Below are 8051 nucleotides of genomic sequence, written 5' to 3'. Positions count from 1 at the left end.
ACATTCAGTGGACAGGGGTGAGGATGTGCTTTTCTTGCACCACCCAGGTCACTGGAAGCCATGCAATGACACTATGCCTCTTCCCCAGCTCCATTCTAAAGCCCCCTCCCACACACAGTGGTGACACTGAAGCTCTCATACCACGAAAATGTGGGTTCATCCCTGCTTGCTGTACATATCCAAGTTTTCTCTTCAGTAGTTATACTATGATGTTAATGTTAGAGGAATCAAAAGAATGAAGGTTGCAACATTGGAATGGGGAGCTAACATTGCTGAGGGCCTACTAAATGTCATACGTTGTTGGTTGCTATTTTTTATTTTCAAATTCACAAAGGAATACTCTGAGGTAGGCAACATTACTTCTTTTCTACAGATAGGGGATAGTCAAGCTCAGAGAAGAACATACAAATTCAAAAAAATCTTAGGGAGGTGTTGAATGGACACAGAGACCAACTTTACAGGCAAACCCTGGCCAATTCTGGGACCAGTTGCAATCAAAATACATAATGGTAATAAACTCTGAGCAAAAATAGGAATCTATTATACTTATATAATTGAAAACAATTTCTTACTTATATAATTAATTCATTATCGAGAGGTGAAAAGGGGAAAGCTTGACCCTGCACTCAAACGTTAATTAATAATTCTAGAAGGAATGACAAAATTGAGAAAGCAATATTTGACTTAAACCATAGTAACGAGTGACTCAGGTAAGAATCAAAATGGATGCTCAGACCACATCTAATACCACCAGTCACTGAGTCACCATGATAACCATACTGGCCAAGTAAATAAAGGTGGGGAAGAATATACAATATTCACCCTGATTAGGTTCCAATATGTGTTACAAATTAAATAGAACTGACATAGCACACAGTAATTAACCTCAAGTATCCTCCACAATAAAGATTTCTGGCAGCTTCAGCAATATACACATACATAAATACATATTCACAAAAATACATGCTCTCTATTTCTCTCTCCCTCTCTTCCACCACCCTCTAATCTCTCTCACCAAGATCGCAGGAATTCATTGACGTGGATTCACTGGCATGTAAAGAAGAAAATTCCCACAATTCAACAGATTCATTTCTGGCTACACACATATATTTCAAAGCTTAGTAACTATTTTAGTGATGGATTTTTCTGGACCTATAAAATTGTCTCTGGGACATTTTTCTCCCTAGTTTCAAAAGATTTCCAATAATGGATAAAAACTAACAAGGAAATACAGGCAATGCATGTTATGGATCAAGTATGTTTTCCAGTCTAGAGTAGTCTGTAGTTTCAACCAAAAATATTCCTCAACAGCTTCTGTTGAACATTTGACTGCTGACACTCCAGTGAATATAAAATACATGATACCATATGATTTCACTCATATGTGGAATTTAAGAAACAAAACAAATGAGTAAAGGAGGAAAATGAGAAAGTCACAAACCAAAAAAAACATACTCTTAACTATACAGAACAAATGGCAACCAGAAGGGAGGTAGGTAGGGGATGGGTGAAATAGATGATAGGGATTAAGAAGTACAATTGTGATGAGAACTGGGTGTTGTATGGAAGTGTTGAATCACTATATTATACACCTAAAACTAAGGTTACATTGTATGCTAACCAACTGGAATTTAAACAAAAACCTAAAAAAGAAAATAGATGAAGATTTTATTTTAAAATATTGCCATTTATAAGAATAACAGGAAGTATGAGATACTTAGGAATAATCTGTCCATGGATATGCAATGCCTGTACATTTAACATTACAAAACATTGGTGTTCGCTTCAGCAGCACATATACTAAAATTGGAACGATACAGAGAAGATTAGCATGGCCCCTGAGCAAGGGGAAATTCGTGAAGCGCTCCAAATTAAAAACAACAACAACCAATAAATAAATAAATAAATAAATAAATAAATAAATATAAAAACCATTGCTCAGAGAAATTAAATAAGACTTAAATAATAGAGGGATACACCATTTTCATGGTTTATAAGACTCAGGATTGTTAAGATATCTATTCTCTCAAACTGATATATAGATTCAGTGCAATCCCAGTATACATTCTAAAAATGTCTTTTTAAAGAAATTGACAGGGATTCCTGGGTGGCTTAGCGGTTTAGCACCTGCCTTCGGCCCAGGGCGTGATCCTGGAGACCTGAGATCGAGTCCCACATAGGGCTCCCTGCATGGAGCCTACTTCTCCCTCTGCCTGCGTTTCTGCCTCTCTCTGTGTGTGTGTCTCTCATGAATAAGTAAAACTAAATCTTTTTTTTTTAAAAAGAAAGAAATTGACATAATGCATAGTAATTAACCACAGAAATTAACCAATTTCATGAGGAAATGAAAGGCCTTAGACTATGAAAAACAACTTTGAAAACAAGAGGGTTGGAAAATAAACATTACCTGATTTCAAAACTCATTACAAACCTATAAGCATCAAGACAGTATTTGTATTGGGGTGAAGGTAGGAATGAATATCAAAGGAATAAAATGAGTCCAGAAATAGACCCACTCATATATGGACAAATGATTTTCAACAAAGCTATAAAAGCAATTCAGTGAAGAAAGGATAGTCTTTTCAACAAATGGTGCTCAGGGAAGTGGATATCCATATATGCAAACAAGCTATAATCCATATATATATAACCATATACAAAAGTTAACTCAAAATGTATCATATACATAAATATAAAAGCAAAAATTGAAAAATTCTACCTTGAGTTAGATAAAGATTTCATAGATGAGATCACCAAAACCACAGCCCATAAGTGAACAAATCGATAAACCAGATTCCTCAAAGTTAAAAATGTCATTTCCTCCAAAGACACTGTTGAGAAAATGAAAAGACAAGCCGCTGACTCAGAGAAAGTTTGAAAACATATATCTTTTTTTAAAAGATTTTATTTATTTATTTGACAGAGAGAGATAGCACAAGCCGAGGGAGCAGAAGGCAGAGGGAGAAAGACAAGCAGGCTCCCAGCTGAGCAGGGAGTCCAACGTGAGCCTGGATTCCAGGACCCTGAGATCATGACCTGAGCCGAAGGCAGATGCTTAACCAACAGAGCCACCCAGGCACCCCTGAAAATCATATATCTGATAAAGGATGTGTATGAAGAATTTGGAAAATCTCCCGGAAGTCAATAAGGAAACAGACACTTCAATAAATATATGGGCAAAAGTTTTGAATAGATATTTCCCAGAAAAAATAGTCAAGTGTCAAACAAGTACATGAAAAGATGCTCAACATCATTAATCATTGGGGAAATGCAAATAAAAACTACAGCAAGATACTATCTGTAAGATTGGCTAAAACTAAAAAGACTGAACACACCAAGTCTTATTAAGGTTGTGGGGGATGAAATGCTCATACAAATGCTGGTGGAAATGAAAACTGGTGTGGCTACTTTGGAAAACAGTTTGGCAGTTTCTTACAATATTAATCGCATAATTATCATATGATGCAGCCATTGCACTCCTAAGTATTTATCCTAGAGGAATATAGTGTATGTCTATGCAAGTACTAATACACAAATGTTCATAGCAGCTTTTTTAAACGAGTCTTCCTGAAGAAAGAACCCCAAATTGAAAAACATATATCAATAGTTGAAATAACTATCAACAGGTAAATGGATAAAACAAATTGTAGTACATTCACACACTAGAATACTACTAAGCAATAAAAGAATGAACTACTGACATATGCAACTAAATGGATAAATCTAAAAATAAATACCATGAATGAACAAAGCCAGATCCCCCCAAAAAGAATAAAACTTAAATCTATAAATCTATGGTAACAGGAACTATTTGTGCTTGGGGATAGTACAGTGAGAGAGGTAGGGAGGCTCTGCAGTACAGAACTGAAAATGTTATGTCCTGGAAATGGAATAATAATGACATTTAAACAGGTCAAACTACAGGGTAATTAATATTTTTGAAATACAAAAATTCTTGTAACTGATATTTTAGCTAACACTTGAAAAATTCCTGGCTTCTTAAAATATTTCATTATACGGTGGTTAAAAACATGATGAGCATGGAAGAATCCATATTACAATTTCAATTGATAGGAAGACCTGTGAACCAATGGCACATTTCAACACCCATCTGAGAGATACAGGGAAATCACTGATTATTATACAGTCAGAAAAGTATATGTAACTTTAGGTACATCCATGTTAAACACAAAGATCCTTCCTCAGGCTAAACAATTCATTGCTTGCAAACAAAGCATTTCTAAAAGGGGCCTCAGAGCAACTGCAAAGGATGTAGTTGCTGATTTAATGACATTCAACCTTCTCTCATGATGAGATCAAAGTAGATTCTCTACTTTTGGGCTAGTTTGTGAACCTCACAGAAGCTCTCCCACAACATGCTTTTATTGCATCCATGAACTCACCTGAGCCAAAAATAAGATCCTGCCAAAGATGTGAAGTGTTGGGGTCTCCTGAGAACTGCTGCCCTTGAACCTTGAAGTAGAAGCTTCAGCAGCCATCTGGACACAGATTCTCAGAACCTGCCACCTTCAGACATCTGATATGATCCCTGTCAGCTGCATGAAGAGCTGCGCAAGAAGAAACAGATCCAGCAAAATCAGGTCGCTTTACTTAAGTAACTATGCGCCCAGCACCATGCTAGGCTCAAGGTTATGGACGACAGTGATAAAATTAGGTACTGATCCTAACAACCAGATGTTACAATGGACTTCTCACGGGGGCTCTCTCTCTCTCTCTCGTTCACTCTCTCTCTCCTTTCCTCGTCTAAACCCTCATTAAAAAGTTGAAAAGGAATAAGAAGTGTCCTGAATTCATTCAGGTTTTCATGATCCCGTAATAACCACATGGCCAAGAGCTTGTTTATGTGTATCACTAAATGTTCTCAGTGATCCCGTGAATTATAAGCATTCTTAACGTCATTTTACAGAGGGAAAAGCTGGGACTCAAACTCCTTACCTGTCTTCTTCCCGCGCCCCTGCATTGAGAGGAATGCAGCCCCAGAACACCCTGGGAGAGGAGGACTGACATTCACTGCCACCAAGCGGGCGGGACCCCAATGACTTTGACCTAAAAGACTGCTGGGGAACCAAGCCCCAAAGTGGGAAAGAGGAGACTCGAGTCTGGATCCCTTTGTCTCCCCGCACTCCATGGTGGCTCAGCCTCCACTACGGAGACCCATGCTCTCAGCTGAGTCCCAAACACCTGAAGGTGGGACCTACCTGTTCCCCCAGGGCACGTCTGTCTCTATTAAAAAGTCGTCACGGTAGCCACACTGACGTCAGGTTTCTACCGCAATCGCGAAGTGGGCTCGTCTTCCACACTGGAAATGTCTCCACGTATGACTCCACCCATTGGCCCTTTGCTGAAAGCAAAACACCTTCTCTCTTCAGGCCAGCACTTGAGAAAACAGTAATTAGAGGCACTAGACTGGGACCCAGGCAGTTGGTGGAAATCTGCCCGGGTTGATGAAACAAGAATGCTCCTATCTTCGGGAATTTCTTTTGCATTAAGGAGACAGCAGGGCGTATTATCAATACACAGAATCCCATGGAAGAATCCTAGGGTTCTTGGAGATGAGCTACCCTCTGGAGGGAGAACATGTAAAATCCAGACCACGCTAAGCTGTTAGCCTTTTGCACCAGAAAACTAAGAAATTGTCTATTATTTTGTGACTGAATGATCTAGATACATACGTACTAATGTCATTCAAGAAATGTCAGAATTGGGATCCCTGGGTGGCTCAGCGGCTAAGCACCTGCCTTTGGCCCAGGGCGGGATCCTGGAGTCCCAGGTTGAGTCCCACATCGGGCTCCCGACATGGAGCCTGCTTCTCCCTCCTCCTGTGTCTCTGCCTCTCTCTCTCTCTCTCTGTCTATCATAAATAAATAAATAAATAAATAAATAAATAAATAAATAAATCTTTTTTAAAAATTTTATTTATTTATGATAGTCACACAGTGAGAGAGAGAGAGAGAGGCAGAGACACAGGGAGAGGGAGAAGCAGGCTCCATGCACCGGGAGCCTGACGTGGGATTCGATCCCGGGTCTCCAGGATCGCGCCCTGGGCCAAAGGCAAGCGCCAAACCGCTGCGCCACCCAGGGATCCCTAAATAAATAAATCTTAAAAAAAAGAAGAAATGTCAGAATTATTTCTAGGAGGCAGGCATAGGATAATATAGTTATTTAGTAGGAAGAAATCTAGTCAATTGTGCTATCCTGGGGAATTCTTATCCACCATTCCTAATGTTCTCTTCCAAGTGGAGGGACATTCATGACCAAAACACTTCCAGGCCCTCTACATAGTCACTCTCTTTTACTAGGATGACTTACCTAATTGGTGTGATTAGTAGGAGAAAAGGGATTGTACAGCTCAGAACTTCTCCCTCCAAAACTCTTATAGCAAGCTGTCTTTTTGGAGCACATGTCTTACTCTGCTCTCAGGGATGGGTCTTACAATTGGCCCACAGCTCTTGTCCATTTTCTGTGTCTCACTGGCTCACCAATTATTCTTTTATTTTTTCTTCAAAATGCTTGTGTCTTTATTGCTCCCTGTAAATACACCCCTGCTCCATGTCTGAGCTGTAGACCAACTAAGAAATATGAAAAAAAAAAGAATAAGGAGAATAATACATCAACTTGATTCCTTATAAAAGTGATCTTAGAGAGAGTCGCTTCGATTTGCTGGCAAGTGAATTTCCCATTAATGAGCTCCAGAAGTGGACAGACTGATCCACTCAGCAGTGCTGCATTGAGACAGTCATAGATGCCACAGACTGCAGTGCTGATCTATCTGCTGTCTGGTAAAGGAGTCCTGTCTTTGTGGACTCAAACAGAGTAGCTTCCTGCCAAAGGCAATCCCAGTAGCAGGAGAAAGTGTTTCAGGACACCTACTTTGAGAAACACTTCTCAAAGTGAATAAATACCCCTTGTCCTGAATGAATATCCAAAACCCAACCTCTGAGGCTTTTGCTCATGTAACATCTTATAGCAACACTTTTTTGGTATCTTAATTCTTGTGATTTCATAATTATTATGAAATTATTTTCCAATTTCCAAGACTAGTGTGAATGTCGTATACAGTAAAAATTTCCCTTGGAAATCCCCTCATGAAGGAACTGATGAAATGCTTGGAAATGCACTCCCACACAAAAACCACCACACAAACTATAGGCAAAACTATAACAAAGTCCCACCAATCCTTCAAGAATAAGAGAATCCCTATCTTATCCAATGATAACAGAACACAGATAAAAAGGGAACATTCACCAAAATAATAATATTTTTAATATTCATGTCTGCTTAGCAAACATTCCAAAACAATATTATTTTTCAGTATTGTATGGGTTGACTGGGCTCAGTCTGTTCTGTATGATGTCTGTTAAATGGGGTTGCAGTCATCTGTAGGCACCTCTCAGCTGGAACTTCCAAGAGAGCTCATTCACATGAATGAAGATTGGTGCTGGCCCAAGCTCACAGGGGCTGTTGAATGGAACACTTTGGATGTTCTCCACAGAGTTCTCCATGTGTAGGGTTATCAGATAAAACACAGGACTAGTTAAATTTGAATTCCAGAAAATCAACAAATAATTTTTTAAAGATTTTATTTATTTATTCATGAGAGACACAAAGATAGAGGCAGAGACATAATCAGAGGGAGAAGCAGGCTCCCTACAGGGAGCCTGATGGGAGACTCGATCCCAGGACCCTGGGATCACAACCTGAGCCAAAGGCAAATGCTCAACCACTGAGCCACCCAGGTGCCCCTCAACAAATAATTTTTTAAGTGCAAGTGTGATGGTTAATTTAATGTGTCAACATGACTGGGCCATGGTGCCCAGATATCTAGTTAAAAATTATTCCAGGGATCCCTGGGTGGCACAGCGGTTTGGCGCCTGCCTTTGGCCCACGGCGCGATCCTGGAGACCCGAGATCGAATCCCACATCGGGCTCCTGGTGCATGGAGCCTGCTTCTCCCTCTGCCTATGTCTCTGCCTCTCTCTCTCTCTCTCTCTCTCTCTCTCTCTCTCTCTGTGTGTGTGGCTATCATAAGT

General features: G+C 39.7%; 1 pseudogene; it reads left to right on the top strand.

Moving 5' to 3' along the window:
* Window positions 1-1776: 1776 nt before the first annotated feature.
* LOC129518927 (U6 spliceosomal RNA) lies at window positions 1777-1876 on the top strand (annotated as a pseudogene).
* The last annotated feature ends 6175 nt before the right edge of the window (window positions 1877-8051 follow it).

This window comes from Nyctereutes procyonoides, unplaced genomic scaffold (assembly GCF_905146905.1).
Source record: "Nyctereutes procyonoides isolate TBG_1078 unplaced genomic scaffold, NYPRO_anot_genome, whole genome shotgun sequence".
In the NCBI taxonomy this organism is placed as follows: Eukaryota; Metazoa; Chordata; class Mammalia; order Carnivora; family Canidae; genus Nyctereutes; species Nyctereutes procyonoides.
The sequence above is the reverse complement of the archived record's forward strand: the minus strand, read 5'-3'. Positions and strand labels throughout refer to the sequence as shown.